Source organism: Pleurodeles waltl, chromosome 2_2 (genome assembly GCF_031143425.1).
Source record: "Pleurodeles waltl isolate 20211129_DDA chromosome 2_2, aPleWal1.hap1.20221129, whole genome shotgun sequence".
In the NCBI taxonomy this organism is placed as follows: Eukaryota; Metazoa; Chordata; class Amphibia; order Caudata; family Salamandridae; genus Pleurodeles; species Pleurodeles waltl.
In genome coordinates, this window is record NC_090439.1 from 925003903 (window position 1) to 925020309 (window position 16407).

General features: G+C 44.7%; 1 protein-coding gene across 2 annotated transcripts in view; it reads left to right on the forward strand.

Moving 5' to 3' along the window:
* Nucleotides 1-275: 275 nt before the first annotated feature.
* Nucleotides 276-16407, forward strand: part of LOC138282757 (fibrocystin-L-like) — a 735329-nt gene continuing 719197 nt past the window's right edge. For both annotated transcript variants that reach the window (XM_069220628.1, XM_069220629.1), the window contains exon 1: nt 276-378. The gene's annotated coding sequence lies outside the window, so the exon portion shown is untranslated. The remainder of the gene's footprint in view (nt 379-16407) is intronic.

The window sequence follows — 16407 nt, forward strand, 5'->3', positions numbered from 1 at the left end:
CCTTTACCGACGCACATTGTTATCCAGGATGACAAGCGAGCCTCAGCGTGTCTGACTCACTACGTCTCACATAACGGAAACCCCAAAAATTGACACTTTGATTCTTAGAAACCTGTCGGACAGCTTCGGCTCTATGTAGTTTCCCCGAGAACAATCACCAGTACGTGGGGTCCATGTCTTGACATCTTCCCTTCTGTTAAGGGCAGCGCCCTCTGCCTGTTGCTACGGGCGGCGGCTTTAGACAGATGATAAATAGCGGGCCGGCAGGTCAGGAGAACACCTGTCTTCATGGAGAAGGTTCGAAGAGAGACACAAAGTTGATCACGGCTAAAAGAAGCAGCGTCCCGGGACAGCAGAAACCGAGCCGCGGCGCAGCCGGTAAGGGGGGTACCGACGACCTGCGGGCGTTTACACCGTGCCTGCTGAGGGTCATCCCACCCTGTACCCGCTGTGGTGTTGGGGCGGGCACCCCCAACCCGGGCGTTGTTAATTTGTTGCACGCTTTCCGAATTTATTGGGATTTCTTTCTTACCTTGAGCACACATTTCTTTGATATCGAGGAGCTGAGTGGCCATCGTTTTAATTGCGTAAGAAGTACAAGAGGCTTTTTGGACTCCCTGGGAATTGACCCAGTGACCTCCATGTCTATAAAAGAAACTCAATTATGTAACTTATTTAACACTTAGGAAGCTATTTTCCTCTCCCCGAGCCTCTATTGAAAGCTATTATTCTCAGTTCACGACTTTTGTGTGCCATTTCCTTGAGGGCCTCTCCCAGAGATCGAAGTGTAACTTAGGAGGTGTAAACCTGTGATCTGTAGGCTGGAGATAGGCTGTTAGGCGAAATTGTTTGCAGTTTAGATTCCCTGCTCATTGTGTTTGTGTGAGAGTGGCGGGGGTGTGGTGGGGGAATGGTTGCATTTAGCTTTAAAAAAGCAATGAGTACAGTCGTAAAACAAAAAGTTATGCCTTAACTTAAAGAACTACATAAGTGTGAAAACGGTTGAAAAAGTGGAGGGACTTGTTTCTCACCAGTGGTCTACCTAAGTTGACTTGTACCTAATGCAAGCTATGAAAATTTCCCATCCTTCTTGGTTGGAAAGGAAAAGAAAGCAGTAAGTTCAAAACTTACTGCTAAAGCTGAACACCGACAAGACCAAAATTGTGATCTTCAGGAACAAATGTCACTGTGGAAGTCCACCTGGGGCTGTATTACACAAGTGCCATCGGGCGCAATGAGCATGTGTGCCTTCTCTGCTGACCCCTACGGCACTTTGGTATTACAGAAAGGCCCACAGGTCCTTGTACTGTCCATTCTGAAATATTGATAACACTGGTGCACATGTAGCACCAGAATTATCGCAAGAGAGCATTCTCTTATTTGCATTATATTATGTACATGGGGGCAGAGAAGCTGTCAGGAGGTACACTGACAATGCGCCTCAGAAAGGTGGAGCACTTTTAATGCGCCCAACCCTCCGAAGGGGACAAAGGACCATGGAGGGTCTCTATCCCTTCTGTAAATGCAGGCAGGTGCTATCTGCACAGTGAAACACACAGTGGCTGAATAAAGCAGCTGCTCTGTATTTCACTAAATGTGCTGCCCCAAAGGAAACTCCAAGTAACACAATAATATTGACCGAATTGGCCAACGAGCTAGGATTGACACCCACTCCCACCTTCCAAGCTAAGAGCCTCGGGATCGTCATCAACAGCAAACTCAACATGACCATTCAAATCATTGCTGGCATCTCTTCATGCTTCTGTACCCTGAGATGCTGAGGAAGATTTTCAAATGACTCAGAATTCACACTTAGAAAACCATCACAAGCAACCTGGACTACGGAACACCCTCTATTCCGGGATCAACAAAAAACTCGCCAGAAGGCTGCAGACCACCAGGAACTTGGTGGCCAGAATCACTCTCAACATCAACTAAAATCACACCACACCTGAAGGAGCTCATCTGGCTCCCCATACACAAACAAGCACAAATCAAACTCCTCATCCACATTTTCAAGGCACTACATAATGGTGGCCTAGCACACCTCAACAATTGCATCTGCTTTTACACACTTTCCAGACACCTCCACTTGGGTGGACTCCTTCTCAAACACATTCAGTGCATATGGAAACCAGATTTGGTGGTCAAACCTTCTCCTTCATTGCTCTTAAAGATTGGAGCGACCTGCCACTACACATGAGAGCCTCCTTCTCACTTCTTGAATTCTGCCTGAAACTGAAGACTTAGGGCCTGATTACGACTTTGGCGGAGGGGATTACTTCGTCCCAAATGTGACAGATATCCTGCCCGCCGTATTACGAGTTCCATAGGATATAATGGACTCGTAATTCGGCGGGCGGGATATCTGCCACATTTGGGATGGAGTAATCCCCTCCGCCAAAGGAGTAATCAGGCCCTTCGTTTTTTGAGTAGCCCACTAGGCATTAGGTTACTAGTTTAGGGTCACACCGGCTCAGCACCAGGATACCCTCCCAGGTGACAGTGCACTCTACAAATCTGCATATCGTAAGTGGGGCACAGTGGGCCTCTCACATACATAGGCATCAGTGTTACTGCACCTGCTGCACTATTAACAATTGCGCCTCACTCATTTAATCATTGGATGTTTCCACAATCGCCTCTAAATCTCTTGTTGTATGTTGGATAAAGTCTACGAGGAAATGCTGTACCAGTCCTTTTGGCACTACTAGGCTCATAACACTTGTTCCTGGTGTGCTAATATTCACTAAACTGAGCCAAGACCCATGGGTGGGATGTTGGGGCAGTGTATGATGGTTCCGAGGCATTTTTGGCATCTGTGTTCTTTTTAGGGTCGAGCCTGTGACGCATGCGCTTGTGCATGCATTTCGCTTACGAGACACTTTAGGAGTTAGAAAAGGGCTCGGAGCCCCGTCCATGTCACGTCAGTGTCTTTCATTGGTTCATGGGCTTGCCTGTTAAAAAAATCTATTTGCTTTCATTAGTGGAAGGCACGCATGCGTCATGCCTTTTTCGGTGGTTAGCCCTCCTCGAGCGCAGCGACCAAGGACTGAAAACATGCGAGGCTCACTGTTTCCCATCAGGTTTGTAGACTACTTTTGATCTTTTGTTCGCAGTGCGATCTCGCTTGGCAGAAGTTGAGCGCTTTGCATAACATCGACCCTTTTACATAGTTAATTGCACTTTTGCCGGTTACGTAGATAATTGCACTTTTGCCGATAGGTTTCACTACGAGTGAACTGTAGCACCGTGATCGCGCTGTTTTTTTCCATTCAATGTGGTAAGAAAAATCCGTTTGGGAGTTTACAACTGCTAATAGCTGTAACTCGGAGAAATGCGAGACCCTATTGCATTGCAAATGCTTGTTTACTCTTGCAGGTACAAAAAGAAACATTTACTAGTCAGTTTCTAATTTCTCACATGTGGAGATCCAATGTTGCCTGATCCTGAGCCATTGATGTGTGATCCTAGGCCAAATTTGTGTGCTATTGGACCATGTTAGGCCTGGCCCTTCCTGTAGGGTCATCCCCAAACATTTAGCTTTCCTCCTCCTCTTTTTCCGACCTTGTGTTTGTTGGCTTTAGGACTCTGGTCGCTTTACCACCGCTTACCAGTGCTAATGTTCTCTCTGCTCAGAACATGGTAACACTGGCTTATTAACAATTGACATATTTAATTTACTTATAGGTCCCTAGTAAAGTGCACTACATGTGCCTAGGTCCCGTACATTAAATGCCACTGGTAGGCCTGCAGCACTGATTGAGACACCCACTTCAGTAGCCCTTCAACTATGGCTCAGGCCTGCCATTGCAGAGCCTGTGTATGCAGTTTTAAATTGCCCTGTCGAACCTGGTAAGTTAGCCCACTTGTCAGGCCCAAACCTTCTTTTGTAATGCAAATAAGACAACCCTAGGGTAGGCCCTGAACAGCCCCAAGAGCAGAGTGCAGTGTATTAAAAAAGTTGGACAAGTACTTTTAAGTTTTACATAGCCAGGTAGTGAAAAACTCTCAAATTATTTTTTCACTGCTGCAAAGCCTATCTCTTGAATAGGTTAACATTGGGATTGCCTTATTACATAAGTGTAATGTCCAATTGGGACCAGATAGATATGTTGAGTTTGGTTTCTCTGAATTTACAATTTAAAGTCACAACTTATGATAAAGTTGGATTTTTTTTGTTGCTTTGCAATTTTTTTATTAATAGTACGTAATGATACAGAGAGAAAAGGAATCAAGGTCACTGTACATTTTGGAAATATCACAAACTGTATCACAGAAATGGTGGGGTAGGCTAAGTGGGTACAGCGACAAATCTAATCATTGCAAGAGGGCCATGGAAATTAAGAAAAGGGGGGAAGGCTAGCGGGGGGAGGGGGAAAACATGGGGAGGGAGGGAAGAGAAGCGAGAACACGAGATAGTTGGGAAATGAGGAGGGAGAGGGGGGTGGGTAAGGCGGGGGAGGTTAAGGCTGAAACTAAGGCTGCAAAGTGTGGTGGTACCTGGGATTACATGTCACACTGTGATGGGCCGTGACCTGAAGTGATCGCGTCGAGTAGGCCTATTGTGTCCGTGCGGGCTGCTTCCCCTCGCGCCTAAGGTCGGGATGTCTGGTATCACTTCAACGAGTCTATTGTCAATGCGTAGGCAGGATCTACCATCTTGCATTGGAACTGTAGCTTGTTGAGGGCCAGGTTGTAGGTTACAGTGTACAGGAGGGAATAAAGAGCGAGGGCTGATGGCCGTCATCAGGAGATTTCTGCGGAGCCTGCGTTTGATTGTACCGTATGGGCGGCATTTCAAAGAGGATAAAGTTGGATTTTAAGCTGCAGGTCTGATAATGCTACTTTTAAAAAGGTGGCATTTTCTTACTTTAATCATTCTGTGCCGATGCCTCTCTCTGAATACACATCTGGGTGGGTGACAACTGGGCTCTTGTGCATTCCCTCCAGACAGCTACACACAAAGAGAGCGCAGGTGTGACTGGGAAGCCATCTCCATGTTGATGGCTCATCCTGAGCAGAATGGGAGGGAATAGCTGACACTTACACATGAATAGGTTTGGTCCAGAGCCCTCACAAAGGACTGCATAACCCCCCATAGTGCGTCTGGAGCAAGGGAAGAAAGGGCAGGGACATTGTGCACTTCAAAAGCCTTTCTTTGTAGTTTCCCCCACTTCAAAGGCACAACTGAGTATAAGTAAAGGACCCCAGACACCACCAAATCAGTACACTTCTGAACCTGAGGACATTCAGCCCGAAAAAAAGGACTGCTGTGGTGCTAAAGGGACTGTCACTCTGCTGGAGTTCTGCTGGAGCTTGCTGAACTCCTGCTTTGAGTGCCTGCTGCCCTCCTTGGCTGGGATTGAAAAGGGATGGATCTGCATCTCTATATCCCCAGAACCAAAGTGACTCCAAGGGCTTGCTGGCTTGTCTCCTGTTCTGAAGTCAGGGACATCAAAGACTTCATTCACCTCTGTTACAGTTGTTGAGCTGCCAACTGCGAGTCCTACCCTGTCAAGTTGTGCCATTCCAGGGCCCTTGGAAGTGGTTCTGCAGCTGTGTTCTATGGAAATCCACGCATTGCCGTCACTGTGCTGATCAGAACGACTGCATCTCTCCTCAGTGCTGATACATCACTGCTGAATACAAGGACTGCTGATCTCTGACTGCACGGGTCAGGATCGACGCACAACCATGTGCCCAGCCGCAAAACTTTCGCATTGCCTACTGCGCAGCTCGACAGCGGCGCATCACTTTCATTGTGAAGGGTTCCACACCACACCACTGCCTGAGGATCAACGACTGCGTGGCTCGACGACAACACATATCTGACTGCACGGACTGGAACCAACACATCGCATCGTCTCCTTTGCTCTTTGCATAAGATCCTCAACATCAACACAACCCTCCATTGAAGGTACTCTTTCAGTGGGTCAAGGTTAGTCCCTAAAGGTGTTCTGCGATATATCGCAGTCAGCGTGAACTTTTGACTTTACTTTGGCCTTGTTCAACCAGATAGCCCAGGTTGGCGCTTTAAGCTTCTAAGCACTACAATTGCAGATATTCTTTAAAAATTCATATCTCGACTTCTACTTATTGGATTTTTTGTTGTGTTGGTCCTGTTTTACTCATCAAAATATAATCTTTTTTTCAAACTTTGGAGTGGAGGCTTTTGGTGGGATTTTCACTATGTTATTGTTTTAAGTATTGCTCAAATACTTTATACACTGCCTCTTAAATTTAGCCAGCATGCTCTCTGCCAAGCTACCAGAGGGTGAGCACAGACAGGTTAATTTAAGGTGGGTATCTGACTCTGCCAAACATAAACCCAATTTCTAACAGACCAATATTGTGTTATCTTTTACCAGATCTGTGGAATCTTGAACCATACATTTTTGAGATTGGCCTAATGCTGTGTGTCACACAGTGCCATTGAAGTATACAAAAAGTGAGGGATAAAATGCTTGAGTTAATACCAGTCACTGATAATTACTTGAGCCTCCTCCCAGTCCAGTGTTACCCACCTCGGTTTGGACCCAGCCATACACAAATCAGGCCTGCTCCTGCTCCAAGAGCAACAGTCCAGGCTGACTTCCCAGACCAGACCAGGTCCTAACTGAACCAGAGCACAAGCACTCTAGGACTGATTTCACTCTAGTTAGGGCTCATCAGCCAGGTGTAGCTTGGTCACAGGGTGCACAAGACTAATGTCTAAGCATACCAGTACCACTTATAGTCACACATTGGACTGAAGGTGCACTTCAGTGATGGAGCCCACAGAAGCCATGGCTGGGCTGGGGTTGACAGTGTTCCTGGTTCCCATCTAGAAGCTATTGTGGCAAAGTGAGCAGAAATGATGCACTGGAATGTGGGTCTGAGTAGCACCAGTGGTCAATCATCTCACTCATCATTTTTGGATTTTAGGTCTTCCTGAGAGTGCATTGTTTGCAATGATTTACTGTTAACTAAAACTTACTAAAAAGGGCTTCAAGCACATCCATTGCTCACCAATGGTTGGCTCCATTGTCACTCTTCTATTACATCTATATACATTTCTATTCCTTTCCTAGCAACAACTGGTCTCATTTTGCTTGTCTTGCTACAGACATCTTTGGAGGATTTGGGTTTCACATTCTTAAGTTCTACACACAAACACTGCACAGCACTGCAGGGAATCAGATATGTGTGCTTTACAACTATAAAATGTGTTACACATGTACACAATGCACTACAGAGGGTTATGCATCAATCCCAAAGAGGGATGCTGCCCGCTTGTGTGAGGATAACGTTTTGTCACAAATCTGTCTGCAATTTTGTTTTAAAAATTGTCACAGCCTCTAGCAACCAGGTTCATGAAAAGGGTCCAGTCTTTGTTCCTATTTGACATCTCCACTATGTCATGCATCAGTGCTGCATCTCCCCATGTGTTGTTGCTCGCACCAGTCTCCAGTACCTCCCAGGAAAAAATGCGCTATGATGCGGTTTCATCAAAGCACTTTTTTCCTTCGCTTTTAGGCATGTTACACAGCAGCCAAGCTGGTGTGCAACCAGAGCTGGTCTGAAGGGGGACCCCTGATCTGGCTGCAATTTATTCAGCCAGATTGTGGATCTGTCTTGCTCCAGAGAGATATGCTGAATTGGTCCTGGTGTAAGTTGCCAGCACCGAGACAAAATTCAGCAGTGCTGCATGTTTTCTGCTCGGAGCAGCAATGTGCAGGTGATGAGGAGCTTTTTATTTTCTCTTCCAACTTGAGCCCCCCAAAAAAGGCAATTTAAAGGACTGTCAGCTATCCTTTTGTTGGAGTAGAATCCTGGCTGGGAGCTATCTGCAGCCTATCGCCTAGATGCCAATGCAATGAGGAAACAAGCATTGGTAAATGCATTAGGTTTCAACTATGTGATTATTATTATTGTTTGTTGTTATAAGATTTAGCTTGGTGAGCAGTATAAGTCACTGAAACTCCATAAAAGTGTTATGACTTATTTATTGAGAAAGCCAATATATTGAGCAGTAACTGGTGGTAATATAATGGGCGGCGATTTGGACAAATGGCGGACAACAAAGAAAACAACATATAGTGGCCAAGCACATTTGATACATGTGCCATAATTGAGCAAGCTCATGTACTAAGGTTGCAAAGAGCTATAACCACACCCACCGCACGCCCATCACTAACACTTGTCCATGGTCTTGCCTTTTAAAACTCCTTTGTCATCATTAGTAAATGCTTTACGTTTGTCCCTCCTGGGGGGCAGTTTTGTTACCATCTTGGCCATTGACCCTGTTACATGGATAATTGCATGCCTGCTGGTACGTTTGACTGCGAGCAAACTTCTTTTTCCTTTTGTGTCTCTCCTTGGCGCTCATGCTCATTTCAGTTGCGGCAATTTGAATCAGCTTGCTTATGTCAACTGTTTTACTTTTCATTTTCAATTTATGTGGCAAGAAAAGTCCAGTTAGGAATTTACAATGCTGATAGCTCTAACTCAAGCAAACGCGAGACCCATTGCATAGCAAATGCTTGTTTTCTCTATTGGGCCGTTTTGAAGCAATGTTAGTTTGGCAGAAAAGGTAACTGGGGCATGAGAAGGGAACGTAATTTGCGCTGGATTATATGATGTGGACAAGTGAAGAGTATGACAGGCAGTACTTTAGTCACAAAGCAGTGGACATTTGTGGACCTCCATTGCTAGCATGCAGTAGGGTTCAGTTTGCAAGGCAGTAACTGCAGAACAGAGTGATGCATGACACACTCTACTGACACTAGTAGAAACTGGCATGTGAGTGATGGGGTGATGTAATTATTGATGGAGTTCCACCCTTTCTGCCCCTTCCCCTCAAAGCCTCATGAGACCCAGCAGCTGGCCAATCTCCACTTTTCACAAATTTACAAACACTGCCGCACCCACATTACAGCCCAAGCCACACCACACCTTGGAGCCACAGATGGCCAACACTGAAACACTAGAGCAGGGACTGAAGGTGGTGCTACTGCTGTGCATGGCAATGGCTAATGCCATGTCTTCCCTTGTCAGAGCAGCACCAGGAGTGGCAGCTGCTCTCAATGCTAAGTGGTGGGACAGGGGGAAATACCAAAAAAAAAACACAGATGAAATAATTAAAATAAATATAAAATAGTACTTAACAGCCACTGCTTTATTGCTGGAGTAGGTGGTGAGCATTAGCTCAACATGTTTTGTTTGAACAAAATCAATTAGTTCTAGTCAGTATGACCTGTCTTTTAGATATTTTGCCAGTACCCTTTTAAATATGATGTGCCAATCCAACTGGCCATATCTCCTGTATATCCAATGATGTTAATATATGAGTATGTAAACCGTGGGTCCATGGGGGAAGCCCTCAAACCAAGCAACTGAAAAAAAATGATATTTTAGTATGGTACTCTTACTTTCTACTATGGGGCCAGATCTGGACAAAGCAAGTTTCCTTCCCAGGGTTTGCTTGGTTAGGCTCAACTCCAATCTTCTTTGCTCTTGTGAGGTGAGGTGGAATGAGCGAACCTGAATAAGATTCTGAACAAGCTGGGAGAATTTCTTTGCGTATGTTGCTTTGGCCTTCCTAAGATGGCCACCCAACCTGACATGCGCAATTACAGTGACCACTCCTCCTCCTCCCTGAAGCTGAGGATGGTCCACCCGCCCTAAGACTCAGCTGGCACAGTGAAAAACAAAATGATAATAAAATTGCTTTATTGACATTTAATTTTTCATGTTTGCCTCTGCAGGCTATTAGCAATAGGGTAATGCTCCTCCACCATAAAAGAGGAGCCCCTGTTGAGCACCAAGTCACAAAAGTCGCTATCTGCTGGGTCACCCTCAAAAGAACTTCAGCGCAAACTTTAGTTCATAGATTTCCAGTAAGATACATCAGAGGGTTAATGTAGCTGCTGTAGAATGTGTGTCAAGCTCGAATACTGTGAGAGTTGAAGTCAGCTCTTTAGTCTTCTAAGTTCAAATAGGGTGAACGTAGTGCAGTGCTCGTCTCACCCCACTCAATCTTTATTTATGTATTTGTTTGTTTTATATAGCTCTTTATAGACCCTTGATAAGAGTGTCTGAGTGATGCACATGTTTAGTAGAACATGAGAATTACACCAAGAAGAATAATACACAAGACGATGTGACAGTGAGCAAAGAAACCAACATTTTATAACATTGTAAAAAAATAGTGCTCCACTTTGATAAGAAGCAAAGACGCCACTACAGAGAGTTAAGAATATCTTTTACTAACAGACAGCTAGTATGTGGCTCTTTACACCTTATTTGAACTCACCGAGGGAGGCTTGTGGAGTTTGTTGGATAGGCGAGAGTTCCACATTTTTCTATTTTGTCAGAGGAGGAGTGCTTCATAGTACATCATATCTTACTCTTAGATGACCATCTTTTCGGGCAGCTTTTTTTTGCAGTTGTGTAGTTATGTTTTTCTCAAACTCAGCCCACGGGCATTGGAGCAACTTACATGAGCACCAGTTACTTTACATAAGGTCAGATTAATTTTTAGGTCCCACCTAAGACAGTAAGCAGTGGTGTTGCTTGCAAAAGATATTATTTACTAAAAAGGGCTTGGAGCCGCCCATTGCTTACTATTTGGTGTCTTCATCTTCATTCTTAGTTGCTGCTTCCTGATTGGCCCGTGTGTGCATGCTCCACTTCCTTTACTTTGTGTGAAGCATGGACCAAGTAATGATTGCTTTATCTTGGCTTGTGTCCTTTTGCTTGCACTGTGATTGAGGTACTATTTTTATTTTGTCTTTCCCTGTCGTCTTTATCCGTGTCCTTCTTTCCTCCCATCCCTTGTTGTCATGTTGCTTCTTCACCTCTCATCACCGATTGCCCATGTTGATTTTTCTCCCTCGTATACCTGTTGTCCGTGTTGCTTCTTTTCCATCCCACCCATCTTTGTCTGTGTTCCTTCTTCCTTTTCCCACCCCTCCATGCCTTGTTGTAGGTGGAGTTTCTTGCCCCCTAAAGCCTATGTGCATGTTGCTTTTTACCCCCTAACCCTCTTGTCCATGTTGCTTCTTCCCCTCTCACCCCATTGTCTGTGGTGCTTTTCCTCTCTCAGCACACAGTTGACGGTTTTGCTTCTTGCCCTACCCCCTTGTCCATTTTGCTTCTTCCCTTCCCACATCCCTGTTGCTTATTCCCCTCATACCTCCCCTTGTCAATGATACTTCTTCCCCTCCCGGCCCTCCTCTTGTCAGTTACCCACCCACCCTTCCCCCTTGTCTTTATTGCTTCTTCATCTCCCTCACACCCTTGTTCATGATGCATCTTTCCCTCCTGCACCTTTTTTCTGTGTTTTTTTTTTCACTCTCATCCCCCTTGACCGTGTTGCTTCTTCTCTTCTTATCCCCCATTGTCCGGGTTGCTTCTTCCCTTTCAGCCTTGTTGACTATGTTGCTTCTTACATCCCACCCTCCCTCATTTTGTCCATGTTGCCCCAAAAAAGCGCTGTGATGCATCCAGTGCTGCTGTGTAACAGTGCTTTTTTAAATAACTTTTAGCCATGCTGCACAGCTGCTGCGCTGCTCTACAACAAGGTTATGAGGTTTTGGCAAAGCCAATACTTCTAGCATAGTCAAGACCTGTTTGCTTTGCTTATGCTTTTCCTGACTGAAATGCCGTGAGCGAAATGGGTAGGCCTAGATATGAATGTCACTGATGCAGCCCACAGAGCTCAAAACTAGTCTTAGGTTTCTTAGGATCCTGCATACAGGGCGCTCCGTGGCTTGGCCGGTCAGGCTGGAGTCTTCCTTTTGAATCTCCTATTTATCAATAACCATGCAGAAGTATGTAAGTGCTTAAATAAACTAAAACAAACACTGGCAATGCCAATAATGCACACCTTTGGGACCTATTGGCTTTGCCAATGCCTTGAGATGATGCTGTACAGAATAGCTCTAAGTACAAAGTGTGATGACGTGGATGCAGGAACTGTGTTATTTGGTAGGTACATTCATGTGCGATGACGTGCATGCGCATATGTTATTACTCATGTGCAAAACCAATTTTTGGGTTTACCATTTTTTTCATATACTGATCCGAGATGGACCGGTACATATTAAATAAAATAAAAAAGAAGTTTTGTTTAAAGGCAGAGGGGCTGGCAGCTATTTCCTGCCTAGTCACTCCCCCTAACAAATCTACATTTTGCAACAAAAAAAAGGATGGTGGCCCTGGGGGGGAATGGAGGGGCTGATGGGGGAAAGCAACAGGGAGTTGGTGAGGGTGGAAGCAGCACACAAGCAAGAGCAACACAGAGTGGGTGGGAGAAACATGAGAGAAAAAGCAACATGGAGCGTGGGGGACGCAGGATGTTTAGCGAGAAGATACGCATGAGAGAGCGTGCAACACACAGGAGAAAGCAACACAGCAAGGAGGATGGGTATTATGGTGGGGGAGGGCACACAGGGAGAGAGCTGGAAAACACATGCAATCTTATGCAGTGCTGAATCCATAATAACAAAATAGTTCCCTAAAAGGGAGCAGTGGAATGATAGAAGCCAACCAATGAGAGAGGTTTTAAAAAGGCGATGCTACAGAGAAGGGACAAACAGAAGATGGACCAGCTGGGGCAACAGAAGCAATTGAAAAAGAAGCAAATAAAGGAGGGTGACAATAAAGTCAACCACTGGTAAGTAATGGGTGGGCTGTAAGCTGTTCTAAGCTCCTGGCAAGCCACACAATACAGCTTTTGCAAAAAGACAGGTTGTGTTGTCTGGTGCTCAGTTTAAAATTCTTATGCTTCATCATTCCACCTGAAGAATTCTGTGATTAAAAAGCACTGCAAATAGTTTACTCTATTACTGCAGCGCTAAATAAATATTTTACGTTGATTGAATCGTGATACGAAAATGAAGACCAAACGTGATATTATACTCAACTTTTCATAATTTGTGATTTGTTAGCCAACCCTAGTGAAAGGTTAAAGTCTGCAACATATGCAACCCAACATTCAGGATACGCACTTCCTTTCCAACTTTATTTGGCACTTACCGCCATTATTCCATTTACAGTGATTGGGCAGTATGCATAAAACTAGTGCATGCATGCTTGAACACACGCAAAAACAGACACACTGACGCATCTACTCAAACCATTCAATGCATTTTAAAAATACTTAACTGTCGCAGCTGTCATGATGCTCCTTCTGATCTAGCCCCTGGATTCCCCACGTGCGCACAGCTTGCCTGTCAGACCATTTAGCACGCGTACAGCGTGAATGTGATGAGATCAGGGCCTGATTGGATCCCGTACTACCAATTACAGTGCGTCCCACGACCACCCAGGTAGCCGTGACTTCTGTGCACGCGAGCAGCTGTTGAAGAATTTGAGCGCCGCTTAGCAATAGGGCTACAACGGTGTGCTTGACTGCTACAATGACAGAATCTGACAGCCTCGTCCCTAGCGGTACTTACATCTACCAACAAACCGGACCCTGCCCAACTGCCCGTATTGTACCATTATACTCCTAAACCAAGGGAGAAGCTGAGGAGCTAAAACGGAAACTAGTAGTGCTGGAACTCAGCGTGCTTGAGTATGTGGAAGCACAGGTCCATTTGGAGCATTGCTCCGGATTCTGGTTGAATGTTTACACAGATGCCCTGCAGTGATTTCGCCCTTCAGCTCTCCAGAAGCGCTCAGCCTGCCTCATTGGGGGCCACGGCCACTACAGCCCCACTGTCAATAATGTGCTCCAGTAGTGCTGTCGTAGGTTGAGGACGTCACTGCGGTTGTTACAACCGAGTGGCCGTCATTGCGATTTTCACCTGCTCATGAACTATGTCTACTTGAGAAAAAATGGTGTAAAATATTTTAAAGAGCTGCGCTAAACTCCTGGGCCAGCTGCGAGTTAAATCTGGGGTGCATAGGGCACTTCAGTGTTTGTCTTCCATTCTCTCTCTCGCTCTCTCTGTTTTTAACTTACCCCTCTCTTTCTGAGCCCTCTTTCTCTCCTACACTCTTCCTCCTTTGGCTTTCTCTTTCCACGGGGTGTATGTCAGATATAAATGCTAGGGCATAAGTATCATTTACAAAAACATTACTCTAAGTGCAATATATTTTATTGCATTAAATCCAATGGGTTTGTATATTTAGGGCATGATATTTTTGTCAATGCTATTTTGCTAACAAACTCTGTCCCTGTTCGTTTCTCTCTCTTTCCCACACTCTCTAGACAGGCCCAGCTCTAGGATTCTCATTCTGGGAGGGCCATGAAACATAACATCTAGGTGGGCCATGAAGATGCATGGTGCTTTAAAAAAAAACATTGGGAAAGCCAGTATTTCTTGTCTGTGAAACCTATTGGGGCTGGCAATTCTTTTTAATTATACTGCACAGAGTGGCGGAAAAAAAACAAAAAAAAGGAGACATGACTGCAGTGTCATTTTATGGGTGTGATAAAGTTCTTAAAAAATATTAAAATGTAGGGGCAGGTTGCAGGAGTGGACTGAGGAGCAAGGGGTAATTGCAACACTGCAAATGGAGGAGAAGCAACACAGAGAGACCACAGGGGCTAAGGGAGAAACACATGAATAAAAGAGAAGTGTAGTGTGGGGGAGAACCACAAAGTGCTGGCAGCACAACACAAGTGCAGGTGAGCACAACACAAGTGTAGGTGGAGCACAGAAGCACATGGGTCAGAGACGCGAACGTGGAGGGGGAGAAAAGCACACGAGGGAGAAAGCTGGAAAACACATGCATGGAGTGCTTAAACAAAAAGAAAACCATAGGTTCTTAAAGCAAGCAGATCAAGAGTAGAAGCCAAACAATCAAAGATTTGATAAAGAGGCTAGGGTTCATAGGAGAGACAAACAAGCACAGGCAGGCAGGAACAAGGAAAGCCATCAAACAAAAAGTAAGGAAATAAGAGTGACGTAAAAAAAACAACTATTGATAAAAAATGGGTGGGCTGCAAGCTTCTCTGTTTTATTGTTAAGTAAATGATATGACTTTCTCAACCAGGCAATTTGCGCTGTTTGTTAGGCTCAGCCCCAAAAGGCGCCCACAGAGCCATCAAAGTGACTAATTGCAGTACTTGATGTTGAAGACAAATATTGCACAAAATCTAAGTATCTGAACTAGAAGGTTAGAATGCAAATTAAATCTGTTACCAGTCTTTTCATAGAGGCTTCTGCAAGGGTACATCAGCCAAAACTGCAGGACTGTCTGCTGTCATCCACAAATTTGTTAATGTTGGAGAGCTACTGTATGCTTCCTTCCTCGACTTCAAAACCATATTTGACTCAGGTGAGAAGAACATACCGTGGAGTAAATTGAATAGTTGAGGAATTCTATACTGGTCCAAGCTATCCATAAGCAAGCTATAGAGTATCCCATGGGTTCAAATTAAGTTTAGTAGCACCTCCGCTTTATCCCAATAGGATATACACCAAAAGGGTGTTAGAATAAGGCTGTGTTCTCACCCCTCACTTGCTCAGCCTCTAAGAAGCAGACATATTGGGGTTTTTGGCTCATCACGGATCCCCAAAACACAGGGAGACATTGACACTAATATTACAGTGTACATAGAATTAGTACCTGCCTGCTGCATCAATGGCCTTCATCAGTACTGTGAAAACTCAAAGATGTCGGTGATTTCAAAAATAACAAATGTTTTAGCATTTGGCAGAAAGGTCAAGAAACCAGGGTGGTGATGTATAAATGGACAAGAAGTTGCCAAATTACCAGCCTACAGATACCTTGGTCTAGTTTGATGCAAAAGGTAGTCGTCATGATAAACTAGCATTTCTAAAATTGAAAGCTGCTTTATGAGTAATTTGGTTGTTGGTTGACTGTGCTGTGAGTCCTGGTCAAGCAACAGCTGCAAATCCCTTTTAGGTTGAACCACAAAAAGTCACTAATTTAACCTGTGCTTAACTCTGGGTAGATTGGCACAAAAAGCAGCCAGGAGAACTTAGAGGCAACATGTTAATTATTTATGCAGCACACAAACAGTAGTACACTGAAAACACACCACAACAAATAAACTCAAACCAGTTTTGACGATTAGAGAAAATGTTAATAAATTATGTAACACAAAACAATCAAAATCCAATTAGTAGTACCTGAGTTATAAATTTGTAAAGTTTTAGGTTTACAATAGCAAGTCCTCAGTTTTGAAAAACAGACACCTTCAGCACCACAACCAAGGGTCCAGGACTGAATGGAGACCTCTTGGGGGTTCAAGACTCACTCAAGCTGGGTCCAGGTGTGGATTCAAGATGATGGGAGCCTATTATGTTTCTGTGGCTCTGAACGGGAGGCCTGCAAAATAAGCCGTCGGAGTCACTTCTAGAAGTACTAGGTACAGGTGAAGCAAGGCTGGCCTCTGAAGGTTCAAGGTAGTCTCCAGGCAGCAATGTAGTCCTTTCAGGTAGA